The sequence below is a fragment of the Nyctibius grandis genome, chromosome 4, assembly GCF_013368605.1.
Source record: "Nyctibius grandis isolate bNycGra1 chromosome 4, bNycGra1.pri, whole genome shotgun sequence".
In the NCBI taxonomy this organism is placed as follows: Eukaryota; Metazoa; Chordata; class Aves; order Nyctibiiformes; family Nyctibiidae; genus Nyctibius; species Nyctibius grandis.
Genome location: NC_090661.1, coordinates 59,963,729 through 59,979,169, shown reverse-complemented (window position 1 = coordinate 59,979,169; position 15,441 = coordinate 59,963,729). Strand labels below are relative to the sequence as shown.

At 44.2% G+C, this 15,441-nt stretch overlaps 1 protein-coding gene across 1 annotated transcript in view; it reads right to left on the bottom strand.

The window, feature by feature from the left end:
- The window catches only part of EVL (Enah/Vasp-like), a 166,171-nt gene that overhangs the window by 102,669 nt on the left and 48,061 nt on the right, over positions 1-15,441 (bottom strand). The window lies entirely within an intron of this gene.

Below are 15,441 nucleotides of genomic sequence, written 5' to 3'. Positions count from 1 at the left end.
GCTCATTATAATAAAAGGCAACACAGTGTGCAATGAAGTGTGCCTTCAGGGGCACTGCATGGAGCAGTGTGAGAGCCAGCACTGCAGGCCGAGGGAGAGAGAAATGCCTTGTGCTGACCAGGGTTACCAGCAAATAACCAGGGTACAGCCGGCATGGGTAACATGGTATCTTCAGTGTGAGCTGAGGAGGCTCATGTTTCCAAAGCAGCAGAGCTCCCCAGCTCATTCCTAAAGGTACTGGCCAGCTTTGTAGCAATCCATGACCCTCTGTGTCTCCTTCGTTCAGGGGTGCAGAGAGCATCACTTGACCAAGCGCCAAAATAGGTCACAGACCATACTTGCACCGAGCCAATATGAGCCAAACTATTTACGCAAACTAAGAAAGAAACTGGTTATACTTATGCATGACCTCCATGTAAGACTTGTTTTACACACAAACAACTGCCAAAATTATTTCATCCTTTTCACTTGCAGTATTTTGGTGCACATATAAGGATATTCTTATTATTAAAAAAAAAAAAAGAGGAAATAGTATCCCTTAGTCCTGCAACTTACATACAATAAGAAGTGGAAAACCCAATTGAAAGACATCAATTGATAGGTCTGTCCTGCAGTAATGAAAACAAATTAAGTGCAGTTCAGTTATTTCAGCTCCATTTGTTTTTTAGTGGTAAGACTGGGATTTCTAAAGATACGTTAGGTACCATTCTGAAATCCAAGGGAGACTTGGCACCCGATATTCTCTGTCTGAGCTTCTTCATAGGAGCAGTGTTTATGCCGGAAGTGTGTTGGATGGTTTAATTCCGGCCTACTGAAAAGCAGCCTCCAGCCCATAGATCTGCTGCACTAATTTGGCAGAAGCAGCACTGCCTCTTCAGAGAAGGGCAACATAAATCTGCAAATACAGCTACTGTCTGGGGGAATGAACAGCTTTCATTTTCTGTAGAATGACAGTCACTGAGCAAATGTGACAAAAACAAACCAAACAGAAATGAACCCCAAAGACACATGGTAGCAAAGCACAGCTCCTCCAACAAATGGAAAACCTCCCCTCTGCAGGAGCTTCAGCTGGGGTGCAGAGCAGAAAGGGAAAAGAGACTTTTTTCACTACAATACTGCGAGTCATTTCAGCCATTTCAGGTTCTCACCTACCAATTCAATCTGTGATGACCTTTTTCCCCACTAGTAAAAGCATGTTTCAGCACCTTGCAGGGATGTTCAGGAGGTGGTTTCCTTGCCCAGCTAACCCTGGGAGAGGCAAAGCACTTCAGCAGTGCTTTTGGCAGGCAACAGCGGGTTGGCAGTACGCAGACCCCTCCACATCAACCTCATGTGGAAGAAGCAGCACACCCCAACCCACAGCGCAGGGACCATCTGCAGGCAACTCCTAGGAGAAGGCAGCCCCAGACAAGCAAGAGGTGCCCACCAGTACCACAAGGCTTTGGGCACGCTGTGTGGCCCAGGACTGGCTAGAGGAAGGATGATGGATGACTATCCTTTGTGCTCTCCATGTGTGTATAATGAGCATATAATCTCTCCATGAGCATATAGTCTGTAAGGAGTCACTCACACCCACCCTCATCCATGTAGGGGCACATGTCATTGTAGGGAAGGGGAAACGGGCAGGGGAGAGGAAGCACAAGTGGTTGTGCCAAATGCTAATGAGAACATAAAACAGAGAAACCAGACCCAAACCATCCATTGTCCGTCTGTCCTAGGCACTGTTCTTCAACATGCTTTTCTTTAAGGAGGAAAGATGGTTGTGACCTCCTGTCTACTGCTGGCACTCTCCTTCCAGAGAAACAACTAGCCAGATCAACAGTAGCTCATGCCTATGTTAGCTCATTTGGCTATTACTTACTCTAAGGAAGAATCCTGCAGTTCTGAAATCTGAGAATTTCCACTGGAGACTCACCAACTACTTAGCCACCACAGACCAAGATCACAGAAATAAAAAATATTACTTAAAAATTATTTTATTTTAAAATATATTTAAATATATTTAAAAATAAAAAATGCTAAACCCACTGTCTAGTTTAAAACAATTTTCAATCTATTTCCATAATGCTACAGGCAATTTCAGTTAGCAAGATGTGTAGTGCATTGAAGGAGAAGCAATCAAAGACATTGTCAGAAAAACAAATGGGATAAACTGTAAATAGCAATCACATCTTTCAGATATTCAGGATGGGCAGCACTGGTTGCTTGGTCTTAAATGGAAGATTTATCATTACGGAAATGATGCTAAATTCTACTTAAAAACAAATCGGAAAAGGTAAAACCAAACTGGTGCCCCCAGTAGAGTACCCAAACGAGGATGATCATGGCAATTTTGCTTTGCATCCATTAACAGAAAACAGTTTTAAGGGATAGCACTGTATTTCTCTACCTGCATAAGTTTCTACAGCTTACAGTACTATTATCATTTAAACTGTCCCTGGGAAACATACATTCTTGTGTTTGAACAAAACGACATCAATACATCCCGCTCATGCAGGTCAGACCTGCAGCGAGCTGGGACTGCTGGGGAAGGTTTGCTTTGCAGCTCAGGCAGAGGCTGAATGGGTTGAGGGAAAATCTCTTCTATGTATTTCCCTTTCTGCAGGAAGCAAAAATGCCCCTCTCTGAAAAACAGCATTTGTAGGTTGTCACAGGATAAAACAAACCTTAAAAAAATACAACAAGCTTAACAAAGGGGCTGCTTCTTCACATGGCTAATGGCTCAGGTTCCTCTACAGACAAAGATGCTGCTTGACCTACTGCTCTAATTAGAGGAGTAGTGATGTTGACATTTGCGGTGTATAAAGCAGACATGTTAATAGCCAGAGGGAAAGCTGTCAGTGCCTCTAAAGATCACAGCATCCATGGCGATGCATGATGCAGCCTTTAAATATTCAAATAATCAATTCAATGCTTAACTTCTTTTACTGGTAACAAGAAACAACCTCCAAATCAGAAAAAAAAAAACCAACCAAAACCAAAAACCAACCCTAACTTCAGACATTGTTAATGCTGAAAGATTAACAGTCAATACATGGATTGGTTTTATTCTGCCGAATATAGTATTTCCTTCCAGATTGTATGTAATCCAGTTTTGCCATGAAGAAACACAAGCAATTTATGCTCTCTGGCTTTTTTCACCCTACTATTAAAATAATAACAACCACCAGAGACTGTGGTTCACATATTCGGATGTGTCAAGTTCACCTAAGCATGAAAACAGATACCTCTGCTCATTTACGAATACACGAAGTGAGTTTTAATTTAACTCTGATCTATTGCATCACATTCCCTTGACATGAGCTGCACCATTGCTTCAGACGGGCACTTCATGTTTTACAGATCAAAACCCCTGCAGTAAATCCTCTCTGTGCAGCTCCCAAGTACCCTAGAATGACGGAGAGCCCTTAACGCTGCAGCTCAATTAGCTCCAAGACCCCCTCAGACTTTTTCCCCAACAATGATGTTCTCAAGCCCACTTTCACCCAAGGCGAAGCTGAACATTAAGTACAACAGACTGTCAGGAGGTTTCGGACTGCAGTCCAAGACTGAAGCTCTCCTTTTCCACCTCCTCTATCCCGAGGAAAGAAGTCTCCTACAGGCACAGAGGTGGAGAGAGGCTCAGCATCACTTGTCACATCCCACAACACACTGCTGGCTTGACAAAACCCATCCTGGACACTTTTAGAGCCTGTTTTGTAATTAATTTCTGTAAGTGGATAATTGACTCATTAAGCTGAATTAGAGCAATATGATAATGCACAAACCAAAAATGTAACTCTTATTTTTCTCACTGTTCAGTCTAGCCTTTGGAACCACTGCAATGTGATTTCTACTGTCAACAACTTCTGAAGGAAACAATTTAACCTGGTAGGCACCATGCTGTCCAAGCTTAAAGAAATTTTTGAAAAATATCTTTATAATGGTATCTGTTTTGCTTATATGTAGATTGCACCAAATGCTCCCATTCCTTTACTAATGCTTTTAATTTTTTTCCCAGCTTTTTAAGACTGTTCCACTCTCGTTTGTATGGCATGCCATGTGGCCAGCATTGCTCTGAGAAGACTTCTATAAGGGAAGGCATGTGAAGGTCACCTGCCATCCACACACAGCTCCAAACACAGCACACGGACGTATATACATGAAAGGTAATGAGATGATCTTAAAACACATTATGGTGAAGGGATCTGTGAGCCTGCAAACATGCTTGGAGGGTAGATTACAAGGAGACACCCCATCTGAATGGAGGCAAAGGTTTGGGTTGCTTCAGTACAGTAAAATCTGTACCTTGTTTGTCGATAATCAAGAAAAATCAAGCCTTAAATGACACTCGTGTATAAAGAAGATAAGGAACCAGGGCCACAGTACACTATACATCACAGCAGGGGAGGGAAAGTTAGGTTCATGTCACTCACTCTTCGCTGCACAAGTGCTGTTATTCCCTATTGATCTCCACCGTAATTGTAAGCAGCCACAGAAAGCCATTTCCACCGCCAGGGTAGTGCTTTCCAGAAGCAGTTTTGCTGTTTACGATTCCTCGGGGAAAAAGACAGAGGAATGCGTAGGAAGGAAGGAGATTCTTCTCCTCAAATTTGTTTTATACTAACAGAAATCCATTGATCTTGTAGGAGGTTTTTTTCTCATTTTTAAGGACATACCCTTCCATTCCCTGAAATTCCCTGCTCCAAAAATTAGACCGCTTAAGCATAAACCAGGGCAGAGCAGGCAGATGCAACAAACACCAGAGGAAAGGGTAGACATACACATGGCAGCAACAAGACATGAGGCTACAGCAGATGGTTTGCAGTTACTACTGACTGGGCAAGAGGAAGGAGCCGAGGCAGGTGATGTGGCAGGTGCATTGGCATCAAAGGAGAGATGCTGCCCCACGTAAGAAGTGACCCACGAAGGATGAGTTCAGAAATGCAAAGCTCCCGCTGCTGTCTGTGGAGTCACTCATCTGCTCACAGAGAAAGGTATCCCAAAGAACAGAGCTGAGAGCACGTCTTTGGAGAAGGGGCCAAAAGCAACAACCGCTTTGGCACCAACAGAGAGAAGATTTGGGTGGAAGGCTGTAGATGAACAGTGCTACAGAGAAACTAAGGATGGTGTAAACACCTTGCCTGAGCATTTCCAGGGAGCAGCCTGTGAAAGGACAGAATCGGCCCATGTAACGCCATCATGCATGGTTCAGTTGGGACATTTAGACGGCATTATGGGTGGAGACCCACCTCCCACACGTCACCAGTTGGATTTGTCATAGCCCAGGGGATGCCTCTTCCTTTCCATCACATCTTCCTTTTTTTCAGGAGGAAAGTAGCCTTGCCACAGCAGGCTCAGAGCTAGCAAAGGAACAAGTTATATTTATCCTAGAACATTTGCAACTCCTGATGGATCTAGAACATACCATGGCAAAAAGAAATAAACGCTATTTTCCAGTATTGCTGTTAGCACTTACACAAGCCAAGTGTTATAAAACAGCATCTGATGTGACAGTGCTTTACATAGTCCCTGCAGGAACAACCACCCACCTGGAAGAAAACAGGGAGGAATCAGGTCCGTTAATAAAAGGAGGCTCAAAAGACTGATACCTTAGTGAGAAAGTTTTGCAAATTCATTGTACAAATTTGTACTCTGTCTCCTCTTTATCTGTTCAGCTTGTGACTGGCACACGATTTACAGGCATTACTATAAAGCAATTTATTTCTCCAGACAACAGGAGGGAGCAGGAGGTTCCTCCAGGAGCAGTACTGCTCCTGCTTTTAAGCTTGGCTAAACGCAACCGTTGCAGGCTACGGCAGCTGGCAGGCTCAGCCACGGAGCCTGCTGTGAAGTACTGTTAACAAAAGCATTTGGTTTTATTAAGCCTTTCTTCTTCCTCCAAGTGTTATAGTCGTGGTTTCTGGAGTAATCACAGACAGTGTTTAGAAACATCCTGGGAATGAGTGCTTGAAAAGCCCTAGCAAGGTTCACCTCGAAGCTGCGGAGCGCAGGGGTTTACTGGCTGCACCAGGGACGTACCTGCAGCCCATGGGGTCCGATGCTTTGTGGAGGGATTAGTCCCAACTCCACAGTCCCCAGCTGCTTCATCCAGGATGTCCCCTTCCCTGTCAGGTTTCCCACCCTTCCTCTACCCCAGCAACAGAGCTTCGCTGACAGAAATCAATGTTAAAATTCAGATCAGTGTATCAGGGCAGCAACTCCTACTGTGCGTGCTTTCAGACTAGATCAGCGATGAAGTAGGGACCATATATGAAGGGAGACCCTGCATCTGCAGCTAAGTGAGAAGAAGGTGGGGGGAATTCAGAGGAAGAAAAAACTTTCAGGGTTTCAGATCCAAATTTTTGTCCAGAGCAGCTGGACCAGACCACAAATTCCCCCTAACACCAGCGCAGCTCTTAGGATTTCCACCGTGAAATCTGTGATCTCTCTTCCAGTGTTCATAGAGGGACTGTCCCCCTGGTGATGGAGAGGGGTCTGTAAAGGATGGTACAAGAAAGCACACCAGGAAGACAGTGTTTCAGCAGAATTACACGCTCACAACCCACTATTGGGGTTCAGCGTCTGCCTGAGTAGAGCCACCAGCAAACAGGGCTGAGGAGAAGGGACCAGGGCTGTGGGATGGGGTGCAGGGTGAGAGCAACATGCGGGTCAAGTTTTCAATAGGTCTCCAAAGTCGGACAATGAGTTTTGCATGTGCTGAGCCTGCCATGCAAGAAGGGATGTTGCTTCACAGCTGCTGAGGCTGTGAGCCTACTGCCCTGCAAATGGATCTGCTTCTCCCATTGTCCTCCTGAAATTCTGGGCTTTGCTCACACCACATTTAATTAAGGTTTGAAGCTTTCCTTTTTTTCCAAAACCCAATACTGAATAATAACACTTCTAATTAGCCAGCAAAAGAGATGACTGTGCTATTGGACTGAAAGCTCTAAGGCATTCGTAAAGTCTCAAAAGGTACCAATCTGGGTACCAATCTAATGCGGAAGAGGAAAATAGGTAATTGCAGGCTCATATATCATGGAGCCAAAGCAAATTACCTGCTGATGATGTCTTTATAGCACTGATGCTGGAGGTGGAGGGATGATTGCCAAATGGAAACCTGCTCAGCCTTGGGAACCGACTGACGCTCCTATACCCAGGAATCACGTTGTAGATGCCCACAGCAGATGGAAATTGATGGCTCTAATCTCCACGAGGAGGATGCTGGATGCAGTAAGGCACCCCTGCTACCCACCCCGTGTGGCATGACCATCAATCTGATGTGTGTTATTAGCACAACTCAAGGTTGCAGACCATTGCTCGAGAAAGAAATAAGAAGTCCACAGTGTGCAATTGCTGACGGAAGCAGAGAAAGAGGATGGCAATTTTTGTCAGTTCACTGGATGAAGATATGACCCTTGAGCAGCTCCAAAGTTAACACATGGGTATTAGCAGGACTCATATGTTTCTGTTCCTATAGCTACACAGGGTGGGTCTCTGCCTGCCTGGTCGCAGCATCCGTGCAGCTAGTTCTTACAATGCTGGGCCACATAAAGGGAGAAGAACGATAGTGGAGATGACCTTTAGTGTAGCATCAAAGGTATATTTTGAAGAGTTGCGTTTTCACTGAAATACTGTTCAGCTCAGTGCAAAATCGGTTCTGTGAGACACTGACATTGTGAAGAGCGATGGCTGGTGTGACGCAGGGTGCACTGCGTGCTGCATCCAGCTGCACGAGCCAGCAGAGCACACCCACGTGCCTCGTAGTCAGCACTGCCGGCTCAGGGGATTCGCGGCCGCCTTCGCCTCTTTGACTTTCTGGAAAAGACAGAATCAGGGCAACTAACTTTTCACCATGTGCCGCGTTTGCTGCCAGCAGATTTTCTAGCATGTGCACAGCCACAGCAGCAGCCAGATTTTGCTCCCCCCCAATATTTCCATAGATAAATAACCTATCGTACATCAACATAAATTTGTCATCTTGGGTGTAACCTCAGGAATGTCATTGTGGTAAGAAAAGAAATTATGTGGGCCATAGTACAGACGAAACCATGTCACTGGGGAAAAAATATTCAGATGCATTTCTCTCACAATTAATAGCCATTACCTTTTTTTAGAGCAAAGAAACGTTGAGAATATTTTACTAAATGCAAGTTTAAGAGAAAATAGAATATTGATTTTAGAGAATAATTTTCAAATGCTTGTAATGATAAAATGTTCTTCTGATGCGTAGTTCACAAAGATAACCCCAGGCCAGAGTAGGTGGAGACAAACATATTGATTTCATTGAAGCAGACAGAGTACGCATCAGTTCAAAAGCTGGCCTTACCATTTTCCTTCTTTGAGTCAGCAGCAGAATGGCGTAACAGGAAAGCATTTTTTAAAATATCCACTGTGGCTGATACAGCTGAAAATATGTTCTGAAACAGCTCTGATGACATACAGAGTGATTGAAAGTGGCACTTAGGATACAGCATGATTTACATAGACATCCCTATTAGAACATGAATTACTTCTTAAGATATATTCATCCTATAATGATTTACTGCAACTTTTAAATTAGAAACAAACAGGGAAAAAAAACACTCAGAAGCTCATAATAAGACACAGTCACATTTGTGTTCTCTCATCTTGGTGTTGGTAGACACTGCTGCAGTACGCTTCCCATCATAGGAGGATATTTTGTCTTTTCCACCAAGCCTAGCAAGTAGTGGCATGTTCTCCTTTCAACAAATGGTCCTGAAAGGCTGCTTTGCTTTGAAAAAGGAATATGAAGGGACTAGAGAAGGCCAAATTGGCTTGTTCTGAGCACCGCTTTGTAGTGAAAATCTGCCCTCCAATTTCATCGAGATGCTGTGGTTGAACCCCCTCCAGTATCACCCTCCACAGAGCATGCCCACTGCCAGGGCTGGAGGATCTTGCTTTCCATGTCAGAGCCAGGTGCAGTGTCAAACCCAATACATTATTCAGCTACCAGATTTCACTGCAGATTTGGCAGTTTGCTAAGTTACAAAGGTTATTCAGCACACATTATTGCTTAGGAATCATTTGCCTATTCATAGCACATCGTTTACATTTTCTGGAGTTTTTTAGCAAGGTTGTTCTAGGCACAGTAGATATTATAACAAAACATTAAATACATATTGAAAAGTCACCAGTTCTTGTTTTATTTTTGCAGATTGCAGGGTGAATTTAAGGACAGGATGAAGCAGATGTGTAATTTTTGATCCCTTGTAGTGGTATCAAAGAAAGAGTGAATAACCACCATAATAACCATCATTTAAATCTGATGGCAAACTCTCTCTCCAGCAACAAAGACATCCCTTCTGCATCGCAGGCATTTCTGAGGATTTTGCAAGATACCCCATCCATGCCTTTTCTATGCCCAACTCTTCCCCTCAGAAATCCTTTTGCCCATCTCAAACATTCACTTTGCAGCCACATCACACACCTACACCAAATGCAGTGTCTGAACCTGCACCCCACTCACATCACAGTCAACAGAAAGGCTCTCCCCTTTCCCAGTCCAAGGGATAGTGACAGTTTCCACCAAGCTACGTTCGTTTAAGAAGAAATTTTAGATACATAAGCAAGAAATAAAAAGCTCAGAAAGAAAAACACAGCAGTGCAGCATCATTCTGAGGTGTGCAGACTAGCCCTAAACTGGTAAAAGTTGTTGTAGAGGTTATGGTCCTTTTTGCAAAGAAGAAAGCAAAACAACTTACAGAAACAACAATACCTTCTGTGAAATCTTAGTCTTTTCTTGTGTGCTGTCCTCTCTGTATGGGCTCCTCTGTGGCTTTGTGTATGGGTTTACCGCTGCCTTAAATACCATCAGCATGCCTCATGTTCCCAAGGGAACAGGGACTCTACCGTCAGAAACCTCTTTCTAGATAAGAAGCCTCTTCAAGCACCTGATGACCTTCTGGAGCTTTTCCTTTGGAGCTGACTACAGTGAGAACAAACTACTTCTGCCACACACAGCTTCAATTTTTCCATTTTGCTTAAATTAAATTGGGACCATCACTACGACACTCCCATAGCATCTTCCAGAAACAAGGAAGGGAACAAAGAGAATCTTTCCCCCTCTCCCAGATGCAAGCAGGACTCCTCTCTGTTGACATTTCTCAGGGACAGAGCATGAGAGTGCTTTTAATTATTTGCCTCCTGGCTGATGTGCTAGAGTCTTTGCTTGGGAAGAGCAGGTAAAGAAGCATGGGAGGAAACTTATGTGGTTTGTGGTCATTCTTAGCACGTTGTTTTTACTGAGCGTTTTTCTTTTGTTTTAATGAGTCTCTTCTGTCTTGCTGTCAGCTCTGAAGCAAGTCTTCCTGCACAGAAACCCCAAACTTTCCATTGCAGGGAGACATCAGACTACACCACCCAAGACTAAATGCTACGTGCAGTTATTTCCAGTTGGTGATGCCAGAAAGCTCACCCAAAGCCACCGTGCAGGCGAGCGGTGTAGCCAGAATCAGAGCCAGGAGCTCCAGACCACCAGGCCAAAGCTCAGATGCAGATTGCAGCGCCGTTCCTCCTCTGCTCAACCTTTTCAAACAAACCGCTATGCTTATAGGAAACCTCACCCCAAGCCCTAGACAGCTACATATAGCAGAAGGAGCAGTGAAAAGAGAAACAACAGTAGTAACAGGAGACAACTACAGTCTCTAAATTTAAACCATCCACATGCTGTACTTCCTAGCAAGGCTCCTCCACAAAAAGGAAAGACTTTTTAACAATGCTGAGGGCTAAACACCAGTCAAATCTGACAAAAAAAAGCTTATTCAGAAACTCTGATTTATTTCTTGGGGATTAATGACACTTGAAAGCAGAACAAACCATGGCACTACAATAAACAACCCTAAGGAGAAATCAGCACATAATGGTGATTTATTTCTCTTACAGAAAACAGAAAAATTGAACTATTTTGGATGAACCAAATCAAACCCATCATTTTTGGCTACAACAAACCTTTTATTTCAAACTAAACTAGAAACTAAGTGTTGCTTTCCAATTTGGGATACTTTAAAACCTTTCTAACAAAAGCAAAGGCTCGTTTCATAAGGGGACTTAAGAGTGTGATTTCACAACCTCTGCGGAAGCTGCCCTGAGTTTGTGCCACAAATCTCTGTCCTGGCCATCCCTCTTCACTGGAAGCGAGAAATTCTTGCAGCGATGCGGTGAGCTGGGGTGGGTGCTGCAGCCTGGGGCACCACCTCCCTCTCCACTGCCCAGGCTTCCCAGCACACGGTCATCTCCATGTGGGATGGCACATTGTTGTGGCAAAAGCAATAAGTACATGGGTTGATTTGCATCACTGACATTAATTATGATTGAAATCAGTAAGATTAATTAAAACAGGGTTTCCTGTGCTATCTCCATTTTGGTTTGTATTTGTGCTTTTTAAAACTATTTTCCCAAAGGAAACTCTTATTGATTAGAAGAAACTTGCTGTTGTCTTAGGTGATCAGGAGAACACATTATTCGGTATCTAAATGCAATAAGCAATTACACAGATTAAGCGTACCTTTAGTCAGAATTTTAATTTTTACATTAACTTTGGCAAAAGTGAATGATGTTCATTTTGCATTTCATGGATTTTTTTTTCTGGTTTTGATTTGCCACACTGTGTAGTGATGGAAATTTGAATTTTAATTCACAGCATACAAAAATAGGCTTACATAACTCCCTCAGTGCTATCTAAAAAATAATTTTAAAAATATTACAAAATAGTTATAGATGATTGTCATTTGTCATCACACCGAACTGACAAGACTCTAAGCTTGGTCTCCTCCCCAGCTGTAGAGCTAGCAGATTTCCTTGATTACATACTTATTCATAATTAGAACACCAGGAAAAAAAAAACAAAAACTTTATGCTTATTCTATTCAGTTTCCAAATTTTGAATTCACATTATTCAGCCAATGCAGGTGAACCAAGAGGAGTGAATGCAGCCCTTTCCATACCTCTGCAGGAAGAGACAACAGTGCCTTAACGCCTAAACACAAACTACTTTCAGACTTCCACCTTTTCTGTGAGTAGACATTCTTTGTAACTTCAATACCCAGCATGTAGCCAAACCAGGACAACTGACTAAAGTATTCTTAGGGCAGATTTTCAGTATTTTAGGTAGATTTTAACAAATCTTTTTTAAAGATATAAAACAAGCAAAAAAAACCTTCATCCAGCCAAGCAATGAGCTGTGGCACACACTGACGAAGGCTCTCAGACTAAAAAATATAAAATACAGTTTACATATTACCTTTTATATATTTGTGGCATATCAAAGGTAAAACCCAACCCCTAAATCCTTCTACTAGGCTGCCTTCTTGTACTGGTTTTCCACTCCAGGTGAATTTCCATATTACTTAGTTTTAATAATAGCACATGTTCGATAAAAGCTTTCTGTCTTCTTTCAGAATAAGACCTATATATTAATTTCATTTCCATAATCACATTTACAAAGGCACTGATTTTCAGTTTCACTCATGATTTGCCACCCAATGCTGCTTCTAACCAGGTATCAAGCAAAGAACTTCTCCCGGCCTCTGAAGCTGCTCGGCCACACGTTGACATGTAGCTATAGAAGTATCTCAACATCCGCAGCAAGACTTCAAGGAGAGAGTGCATCTCTCGCATCTTCCACCTTTTCCAAACAGTGTTCAGAATAACGATCAGGTAATCAGATCCACTGAAGGCAGAACATAATCTAATAATGGCTTTCTCGGCCTACAATTCTTCCAACACCTGTTCTCCCTGTTGTGTTTCATATTTCAAAGCTCCTTTGAAATAAAAGATAGTGCTATTTGTGTAAAGTCCTCGTTTTATCAAGCCTGCTGAGTACGCCGTTAACAAAGTCCCACTAACAGAGACACTAGGATAAATACAAATAATGTCAAACACACTATTCAAGATCAGTTTTAATCCCTAGTTAACTCCATTACCACAGAATCACAGAATCACAGAATGTTAGGGATTGGAAGGGACCTCGAAAGATCATCTAGTCCAATCCCCCTGCCGGAGCAGGATTGCCTAGACCATATCACACAGGAACGCGTCCAGGCGGGTTTTGAATGTCTCCAGAGAAGGAGACTCCACAACCTCTCTGGGCAGCCTGTTCCAGTGTTCGGTCACCCTCACCGTAAAGAAGTTTTTCCTCGTATTTATGCGGAACCTCCTGTGTTCCAGCTTGCACCCATTGCCCCTTGTCCTGTCAAGGGATGTCACTGAGAAGAGCCTGGCTCCATCCTCATGACACTTGCCCTTTACATATTTATAAACATTAATGAGGTCACCCCTCAGTCTCCTCTTCTCCAAGCTAAAGAGACCCAGCTCCCTCAGCCTCTCCTCATAAGGGAGATGTTCCACTCCCTTAATCATCTTCGTGGCTCTGCGCTGGACTCTCTCTAGCAGTTCCCTGTCCTTCTTGAACTGAGGGGCCCAGAACTGGACACAATATTCCAGATGGGGCCTCACCAGGGCAGAGTAGAGGGGGAGGAGAACCTCTCTTGACGTGCTAACCACACCCCTTCTAATGCACCCCAGGATGCCATTGGCCTTCTTGGCCACAAGGGCACATTGCTGGCTCATGGTCATCCTGTTGTCCACTAGGACCACCAGGTCCCTTTCCCCTACGCTGCTCTCCAACAGGTCTGCCCCCAACTTGTACTGGTACATGGGGTTGTTCTTGCCCAGATGCAGGACTCTACACTTGCCCTTGTTATATTTCATTAAATTTCTCCCCACCCAACTCTCCAGCCTGTCCAGGTCCCTCTGAATGGCTGCGCAGCCTTCCGGTGTGTCAGCCACTCCTCCCAGTTTTGTGTCATCAGCGAACTTGCTGACAGTGCACTCTATTCCCTCATCCAAGTCATTAATGAATATATTGAATAGTACTGGTCCCAGTACTGACCCTTGAGGGACTCCGCTAGACACAGGCCTCCAACTGGACTCAGTCCCATTGACCACTACTCTCTGGCTTCTTTCCTTCAGCCAGTTCACAATCCACCTCACTACCCGATCATCCAGACCACACTTCCTCAGTTTAGCTGCGAGGATGCTGTGGGAGACCGTGTCAAACGCTTTACTGAAATCGAGATAGACCACATCCACAGCTTTACCATCATCTATCCACCGGGTTACGTCCTCATAAAAGGCTCTCAAGTTGGTTAAGCATGACTTCCCGTTGGTGAAGCCATGCTGAGTGCCCCTAATGATCCCCCTATCCTTGATGAGCCTAGAGACAGCACCAAGAACAAGTTGTTCCATTACATTTCCGGGGATGGAGGTGAGGCTGAGCGGTCTATAGTTACCCGGGTCCTCCTTCTTGCCCTTTTTGAAGACTGGAGTGACATTCGCTTTCCTCCAGTCCTCAGGCACCTCTCCCGTTGCCCACGACTTAGCAAAGATGATGGAGAGTGGCCTAGCAATGACTTCCGCCAGCTCCCTCAGCACCCGCGGGTGCATCCCATCAGGGCCCATGGATTTATAGATGTCCAGATTGCTTAATTGGTCCCTGACCCAGCCCTCATCTACCAAGACAGATTCCTCCTCTATCCTGACTTCTTCTGAGGCCTCAGGGGTCCGGGGCTCCTCAGGACAGCCTCCAGCAGTATAGACAGAGGCAAAGAAGGCATTCAGTAACTTCGCCTTCTTTTTATCCTCTGTCTCCAGGGCCCCCACCTCATTCATCAGTGGGCCTACATTGTCTCTAGTGTTGGCTTTACCTGCAATGTATTTGAAGAAGCCCTTTCTGTTGTCCTTGACCTCTCTTGCAAGGTTTAATTCCAAGGAGGCCTTAGCTTTCCTAGGTGCCTCCCTACATCCTCTGACAACAGACTTATATTCCTCCCAAGTGGCCGGCCCCTCCTTCCATGATCTGTACACCCTCTTCTTCCACTTGAGTTTGCCCAGAAGTTCCCTGTTTAACCATGCAGGTCTCCTGGTACCCTTCCTTGACTTCCTACCTGCTGGGATGCTCTGATCTTGAGCTCGGAAGAAGCAGTCCTTGAATGCTAACCAACTATCTTGGGCCCCCTTTCCTTCTAGTACCCTGTCCCATGGGAGAATACCTTCTCTATTTGTTTCACATTTAACTGTCTTCTTTAACTATCTGCTCAATTTTTTATCCAATTAAAAAAAATTCCTGAGAATAAAGCATTTTGCTTTTTATTTCTTAACTCAGCCAACACCAGACTGCCGACACCCTCCCATCTAAGCCTCTGTGCTGGCTCATGGGACACCCTTCTTGCAGCAATACACTTGACAGACATGCAAGATGGTTCAGCCACAACTAGTGCCTCGAAGATCTCTAACGGGTCCTTCATTAGGACTTGTACATGGAGTTTCACTCTCCCCACCAGAAGGCATATGCCCAGCTGGCGCATGCAGTCCAGGATCGAGACCTGCCAAAGGGCTGCTCCAGAGTCTTGTGCTGCTCAAGCTCTTCATAGCATCACATGT